Below are 7,560 nucleotides of genomic sequence, written 5' to 3'. Positions count from 1 at the left end.
ATGAACTCATCCTCAAGGCAGCCCTGCCCAGTTTAATTTGTCCAATTAATATGATAGTTAAAATCCCCCATCATTATAGATGTTCCCTTATTACAAGCCTCAACTATTTCCTGATTGATACTCCGTCCAACCGAGTTGCAACTGTTCGGAGGCCTATAGACTACGCCCACTAGTGTTTTTTCCCCCTTAGTATTCCTTATCTCCACCCAAACTGTTTCATTATCCTGATCTTTTGACCCAATATCATTTCTCTGTATTACAGTGATTCCTTCCTTTATTAACATAGCCGCTCCACCTCCTGTTCCTTCCTGCCTGTCCTTCCTGATCGTTAAATAACCTGGTATGTTTAACTCCCTGGCATTGTCACCTTGCAGCCATGTTTCTGTAACTACCACAAGATCATACCCATATGTAGTTATTTGTGCCATTAACTCGTCTATTTTGTTTCGAATGCTACGTGCATTCAGTTAGAGAACTTTCAAATATGTTTTGTGACACTTAATTCCTGCTTTTGCCCGTTTTATTACTTTACCTTTTACTCCATACTTTCTGCCCCTTCCTGACACAGTCTGGTTTATAATTTCCCCACTGCTACCTAAGTCTATGACTTTCTCTGTTGTTATTTTTATTATTTGCTCTCTAGGAACCTCCCCACCACTAGTTAGTTTAAAGCCCTCTCTACAGCCCTAGTTATATGATCCGCCAGGACTCTAGTCCCAGCTCTGGCCAAGTGAAGCCCGTCCCAATGGAACAGCTCCCTCCTGCCCCAGTACTGGTGCCAGTGTCCCAGGAAGCAAAACCCATTTCTCCCACACCAGTCTTTGAGCCACGCATTTAACTCTCTAAGTTTATTTGTCCTAGCCAAATTTGCTCGTGGCTCAGGTAATAATCCAGAGATTATTACCCTTGATGTTCTGTTTTTTAATTTGACCCCTAGCTGCTCATACTCCTTTAACAGTACCGGCTTCCTAGTCCTATCTACGTCGTTTGTACCAACATGGACCACGACGACTGGATCCACCCCCTCCCACTGCAAGTTTCTTTCCAGCCCAGAGGAGATGTCCTTATCCCTGGCACCGGGTAGGCAACACAGCCTACGGGACTCTCGCTCTTGGCTGCAGAGAACTCTATCCATCCCTCTAATAATACTATCCCCTACCACTACAACATTTCTATTTACTCCCCCCTCTTGAATGGCCAGTCGTTCCACGGTGCTGTGGCCAGGTTGCTCATCCTCCCTGCAGTCCCTGCTCCTGTCCACACAGGGAGTAAGCACCTCGAACCTGTTGGCCAAGAGCAAGAGCTGCGGCTCCTCCAACACTACCTCCTGGATCCCCGTACCTGCCTCGCTCGTCGTCACACCGTCCTGACCCTGGCCATGTGCTACATCTGAATGAATTAACTTCATAGGTGTGACCACCTTCTGGTACACTGAGTCCAGGTATTCTCCCCCTCCCTGATGTGTCGCAGTGTCTGAAGCTCAGACTCCAGCTCATCAACACAGAGCTGGAGATCCTGTAGCAGCAGACACTTGTCACAGATGTAATCACCGTGAGCCTCAATGGCGTCTACCGGCTCCCACATCTCGCAACAGTTACACATCACCTGCTCCATTCTATGTAATTAATTAAACTTTTTATTGATACCCGATTTTAGATGCTAGTATCCCCTTTAATTAATTGGATTTAAATTAAATCAATCCCTCTAATTACACCAGTTAAATGGTTTACCAACAGTCACTCTGCACCAGAAAGGCCTTATTAAGTACAACCTGTTAAAGATATTCTCTGCAGGCGCTTATTTACCAACTGTCCCCACTACACCACAGAGACCCTTGCAAAAAAACGCCGAATTTAAGCTTGTAATGAAAAGGAGAAAGAAAGAAATAGTCACCAACCAATCCAACCAATCACTTACCTGCTTCCTGGTGACGTCACACTTGGATTACTTTTTACCTCTCTCCTCTGCTGCTGAATTGGTATGCCTCACCTCACAACTGCCGCCGCTTTAAGCTCTGCCGCCGGTCACTGCCCCCTCACAGGTCCGATGCTCTGATCGGGCCTCACCTCACAACTGCCACCGCTTTAAGCTCTGCCGCCGGTCACTGCCCCCTCACAGGTCCGATGCTCTGATCGGGCCTCACATCACAACTGCCGCCGCTTTTAAGCTCTGCCGCCGGTCACTGCCCCCTCACAGGTCCGATGCTCTGATCGGGCCTCACATCACAACTGCCGCCGCTTTTAAGCTCTGCCGCCGGTCACTGCCCCCTCACAGGTCCGATGCTCTGATCGGGCCTCACATCACAACTGCCGCCGCTTTTAAGCTCTGCCGCCGGTCACTGCCCCCTCACAGGTCCGATGCTCTGATCGGGCCTCACCTCGCAACTGCCGCTGCTTTTAAGCTCTGCCGCCGGTCACTGTCCCCTCACAGGTCCGATGCTCTGATCGGGCCTCACCTCGCAACTGCCGCCGCTTTTAAGCTCTGCCACCGGTCACTGCCGCCTCACAGGTCCGATGCTCTGATCGGGCCTCACCTCGCAACTGCCGCCGCTTTTAAGCTCTGCCGCCGGTCACTGCCCCCTCACAGGTCCGATGCTCTGATCGGGCCTCACCTCGCAACTGCCGCCACTTTTAAGCTCTGCCGCCGGTCACTGCCCCCTCACAGGTCCAAAGCTCTGATCGGGCCTCACCTCGCAACTGCCGCTGCTTTTAAGCTCTGCCGCCGGTCACTGCCCCCTCACAGGCCTGATGCTCTGATCGGGCCTCACCTCGCAACTGCCGGCGCTTTTAAGCTCTGCCGCTGGTCACTGCCCCCTCACAGGTCCGATGCTCTGATAAAGGACCACAATTTGTATCCGAAGAATTCAGAAAGTTCTTAAAAAACAATGGGGTTAAGCACTACACGTCCGCCCCATACCATCCCGCCACCAATGGATTAGCTGAAAGGTTTGTCCAGACCTTCAAGAAGGCCATAAAGGCCATGGGTAATGAAGCCATAAATCTACAACATAAGGTAGATAACTTCTTGTTTGCGTACAGGAATGCAACACATGTGGTTACTAACCAAACACCCGCCATGATGTTTTTCAATAGAAGACTAAGATGCCGGCTGGATTTGGTCAAGTCCAACGTCAGAAGGGACGTAGAGAACCAGCAATTTCAAAGCATGAATGAAAGGCCAACTAGAACCTTCCAGATAGGTCAAACAGTTTTGGCCCGGGACTACCGTAGTGAGAAATGGCAGCCTGGAACTATTTGCACATGACTAGGACCGCTGATGTATACCGTGGACATTGGAGAAAGCATAATAAGGTGCCATGCTGACCAGATCATAGAGTCATCCGAAAAAGGACAACCTACACCACAACTCTATACGCCTAGTGATGAAGCAGAGATACCCATAGTATCTACCTCCGATCCGGTGATACTGGAACCAGATGTACCCGACACTGGCATTGAAGCCGAATCGACCTTGCCAAAAGAACCTACTACACCACCGAAACCTACTACACCACCGAGGCGTTATCCGGACTGAGTCAGGAAGCCTCCAGAGAGACTGAATTTGTAATTGATTAACTTCAGCAAATGTGTAGATTATTGTTCTTGTAAAAATGTTATTTAATGATTACTTAAAATGTTATGTACTATTTATCTAAAAGGGGAGGAATTGTAGCGTATCTACCTTTAAGAGGAACTGTGTTTTTGAAGCGCCTGTGTATTGTATTACCAGTAGTGTCCACTCTGGTATATAAGCCTGTATAGCGTCTTGTGTAGTTAGTTCACCTCCAGACTTTGTTCAGTAAACACTTGTTAAATCAACTCCTGCATTCTGTGTCTCCATTAACACACGGATCTAACAAAGATTCATGCCATCTCGTCATTCATGTGCAAGGAAATGTCATGCTGATTACCACCTACCAGCCTCTGTCAGGATTCTTTCATGTTGAACAACACTTGGAAGAAGCATTCAGAGTAACAAGTTCATAGAATGCACTCTGTGAGGGGGGCTTCAATATCCATAACCAAAACTGGCTCAGTAGCACCACTACTGACCGAGCTGGACGTTTCCAGAAGGGCGTAGCTGCAAGGTGGTTAGAGAATCAACATGAGTCAAAACCTACTTGACATTGTCCTCACCAATTTACATGTCGCAGATGCATCTGTCCATGACAGTATCGGTAGGGGTGACCACCGCACATAATTTGTCGTGACGAAGTCCCATCTTTACACTGACAACTCCCTCCAACGTATTGTGTGGCACTACTACCGTGCTAAATGGGATAGATTCGAAACAGCTCAAATCATAGCATCTACGAGGCGCTGTGGGCTAACAACAGCAACAACATTGTACCACGAAATAACAACAGAAATGCTGAAAATACTCATCAGGCCAGGCAGCATCCGTGGTGAGAGAAACAGAGTTAACGTTTCAGGTCTGGGACCCTTCATCGTTGTATACCACGATCTGTAAAGTCATGGTGCAATATTCTGGTAGATTCGTTGTTTTTTAGAATAGTTGATTTTATGGCCCAGAGCTTCGGGTCTCCACGGGTGAGTATGCACGGGGTACTCACCCGTAGGCCCAATGGAAGTGCTGTTTTCGTGCATGCACTGCAGCTGCTTGGGAAACCGGCACTTCTGTTCCACTGAATGCAGGGGTTAAGAGGTCTAACGCGTGTGCAGGAGAGGCAGTGCGTGCGCATCAAACCTACGTTTTTTTTTGGAGGTTTTCCCGGGAGGGTAAGTCTGCAGGAGTTACACATTTAAAAAGCAGTTGTAAGGCCTGCTTTTTACAAGGTAATTGGCGAATTAATTAAAATTAAAACAATTTTTCCACAGGTTTGTTATTTTTAAATACTTTAAAGAAAGGTAAGTTTATTTTTTTCAAAAATTTAAATTATTGTTTAAAATAGTTATTTCATGTAATTTATAGTTTATTTAAAAAATGTGATTTTTATTTAAATTTATTTGAAGATTAAGTGATGTTTTAGGGCTCGTAGTATTTATAAGTTTTGACAGCTCTTCCAATTGGCTCCCCATGGCCCACGTGAGCCCAGGGGACGCATCGAACTAACTGTGCCCCTGGGATATGCAAGCACTGCGCGCCGGCAGCTAGTGGAGGCCTAGAATCGCAATTCCACGGGGGCCCACAGCTCAACGGCCGGCACGTAAGGTAAGTGCAGGTCGGGGGCTTACACCCGCAGGAAGCCTCTGACCCGAATTTCTGGGCCATCATCTTATAATAATAAATATATTTTAATCATAGAATCATAGATCGGTTACAGCACAGAAAGAGGCCATTCAGCCGATCGAGCCCGTGCTGGCTCTGTGCAAGCGTACTTCCATTGGATCCACTCGCTCGCCCTTTCCCCAAAGCCCTGCTTTTTTATCCTTCAGCTACTTATCCACTATGTACCTTACACCAGTCCGAATCATCAGTAATGGATTTATAATCGTGTGTAAGAATTAAATGTAGAAATCTGTTATCATCAATTCTATGCAATGTTAACCTGAATTATTTATGTCATGTAATCCTCTGCTTATAATTAAATCTCTGTGAGTTAGCTGTAACTAGACAGCCTGCAGGAGAAAGAGGAATGCTGCAGCCGAATAGGGATGCAGTTGGTGAAAGCTGCATGGTAGCCACAGTAAGAATGAGACTTTGGTCCGGATTTTCCGATCGGAGGCTTCCTGCATTCGGTTTCCTCCAATCTCGAAAAAAATCGGCAAACTTACCTGCTGGGTCCATAGGTCCCGACACTTCTGCTCCTGGGATTATCCTGGTGTGCGCGCGCAGAGGCCCAGATATTCCAGGGGCGCAGGCAGTTCGCAAGTATCCCTGAGATCACATGGGCCATGGGTAACCAATCAAAGAAGGGAAACCCCCTTCACACATTGACAGGTTTCTCCGCTTAGATCTGTCAAAAGTATGAAAGGGGAAAATGAATAACACGCTAAAACATTAAATATTTTTTATTAAATCACGTAATTAAAATTACATTAAATTAAATTTTTTCAACAAAAATTTAATTTTTTGAAAAAATAATTTAAAGATTTTTACGAGGCTAAAAATAAAGTTACATTTTAAAAAATTATTTTAAAATTATAAATGAGTGAGAAAACGTATTTTTTAAATTTGTTAAAACATTTCGGCAGCTAACAGCAAGCCTTACAGCTGCTTTTACCAGGCGTAAGAGTTTAAAATGTTTTCAGCGGGCGGAGGTTCTGGAGAGAGCGGAACTCTCCACCCGCAGAGGCCATTGTTCACGGCAGGCGTAGGAGCTGACAAGAGAATTCTTGACAGATCGAAAGTGCCGGTTTTCAGCGCATTTGCTTCGCATGAGTGAAACCGGCGCTTGTGTGGCCGCTACGGGTGTGTACACAGCTCGGACACACCCGTGGGAGTCGGAACATACGGGCTGTAGAGAGCAGCGAGCCAGAGAAGCAAGGTCAGGTGGAGCTGCCTCTTTGTTGGAATGTTATGATGTCTGCAGTGAAACTAAAACTTAAACCTTTCACAGAAACAGAAATGACGCCATATCTCTTCCCCCTGGAGACATGTTCCGTTGTTCTGCCATAACTACCCCAAACATGAGTCTTGATGGTCAAAAGCAGATCATGTAATTGTGTCATAAGTCTAGAACCTGCGTAAACCAGGTTGGTGCGGGTCTGGCATCTCTGTGATTGGATTTGGGGGCTTTTGGTTGTCAGCATGTGATTGTTTCAGTAAGACTCCATATGAAAGGTTTTGTGTGAGAGTAAGGGCACAACAAGGGGATTTTAACAGACACAAAGTGTAGAAGATTTCAGGAAGATTCACGGAGACACCCGGGAGACAAAGAGAGAAGAGAGTCCAGAATCACAGTGTGCAGCTTAATCACATTTGCGTTTCTATCCATAGGATAATGGGGTAATATAATTATCAAGTATCCTCTGTAAACTGCTCTTTGAATACTGTAATGTATTAAGCCATGCTTGTGCTGAATACATTTAAATTACTGTCCCCCGTACGGTTCAACCTCGAATCATTTGGAAACAGGTTTCCTGCGTGATCTTTTAATGGCCCGGCATATCCATCACTCTGCCATTACCTTTAAGTCAGGGGAACATTCCTGGTTCAATGAAGAGTGTAGAAGAGGAAGCCAGGAGCAGCACCGTGCGTAGCTGAAAATGTTCTGCCAATCTGGTGAAGCTACAACACAGGACTGCAAGCATGCTAAATGGTGGTGCTGCATGATAAAGACGGAGCTAAGCTACCCACAAGCAATGGATCAGTTCAAAGCTCTGCAGTCCTGCCACATCCAGTCATTAATGGTTTTGGACAAGTAAACAATTAACCGGAGGAGAAGGCTCCATCAACATCCCCATCCTCAATGGTGGCGGAGCCCAGCAAGGACTTATATAATTGCAGTAAGACTTATTTACTCGTATACTTCAATCCTTTTGTAATAAAAGCTAATACACCATTTGCTTTCCCAATTATTGCTGCACCTGCAGGCTAACTTGCAGCGTACAAGGACACCCAGTTCCCTATGAATTCAAACATGACGTAATCTCTCAC

The sequence above is a fragment of the Somniosus microcephalus genome, unplaced genomic scaffold, assembly GCF_052327205.1.
Source record: "Somniosus microcephalus isolate GS21.2 unplaced genomic scaffold, FLI_Smic_1.0 unresolved_chr2, whole genome shotgun sequence".
Classification (NCBI taxonomy): Eukaryota; Metazoa; Chordata; class Chondrichthyes; order Squaliformes; family Somniosidae; genus Somniosus; species Somniosus microcephalus.
The sequence above is the reverse complement of the archived record's forward strand: the minus strand, read 5'-3'. Positions refer to the sequence as shown.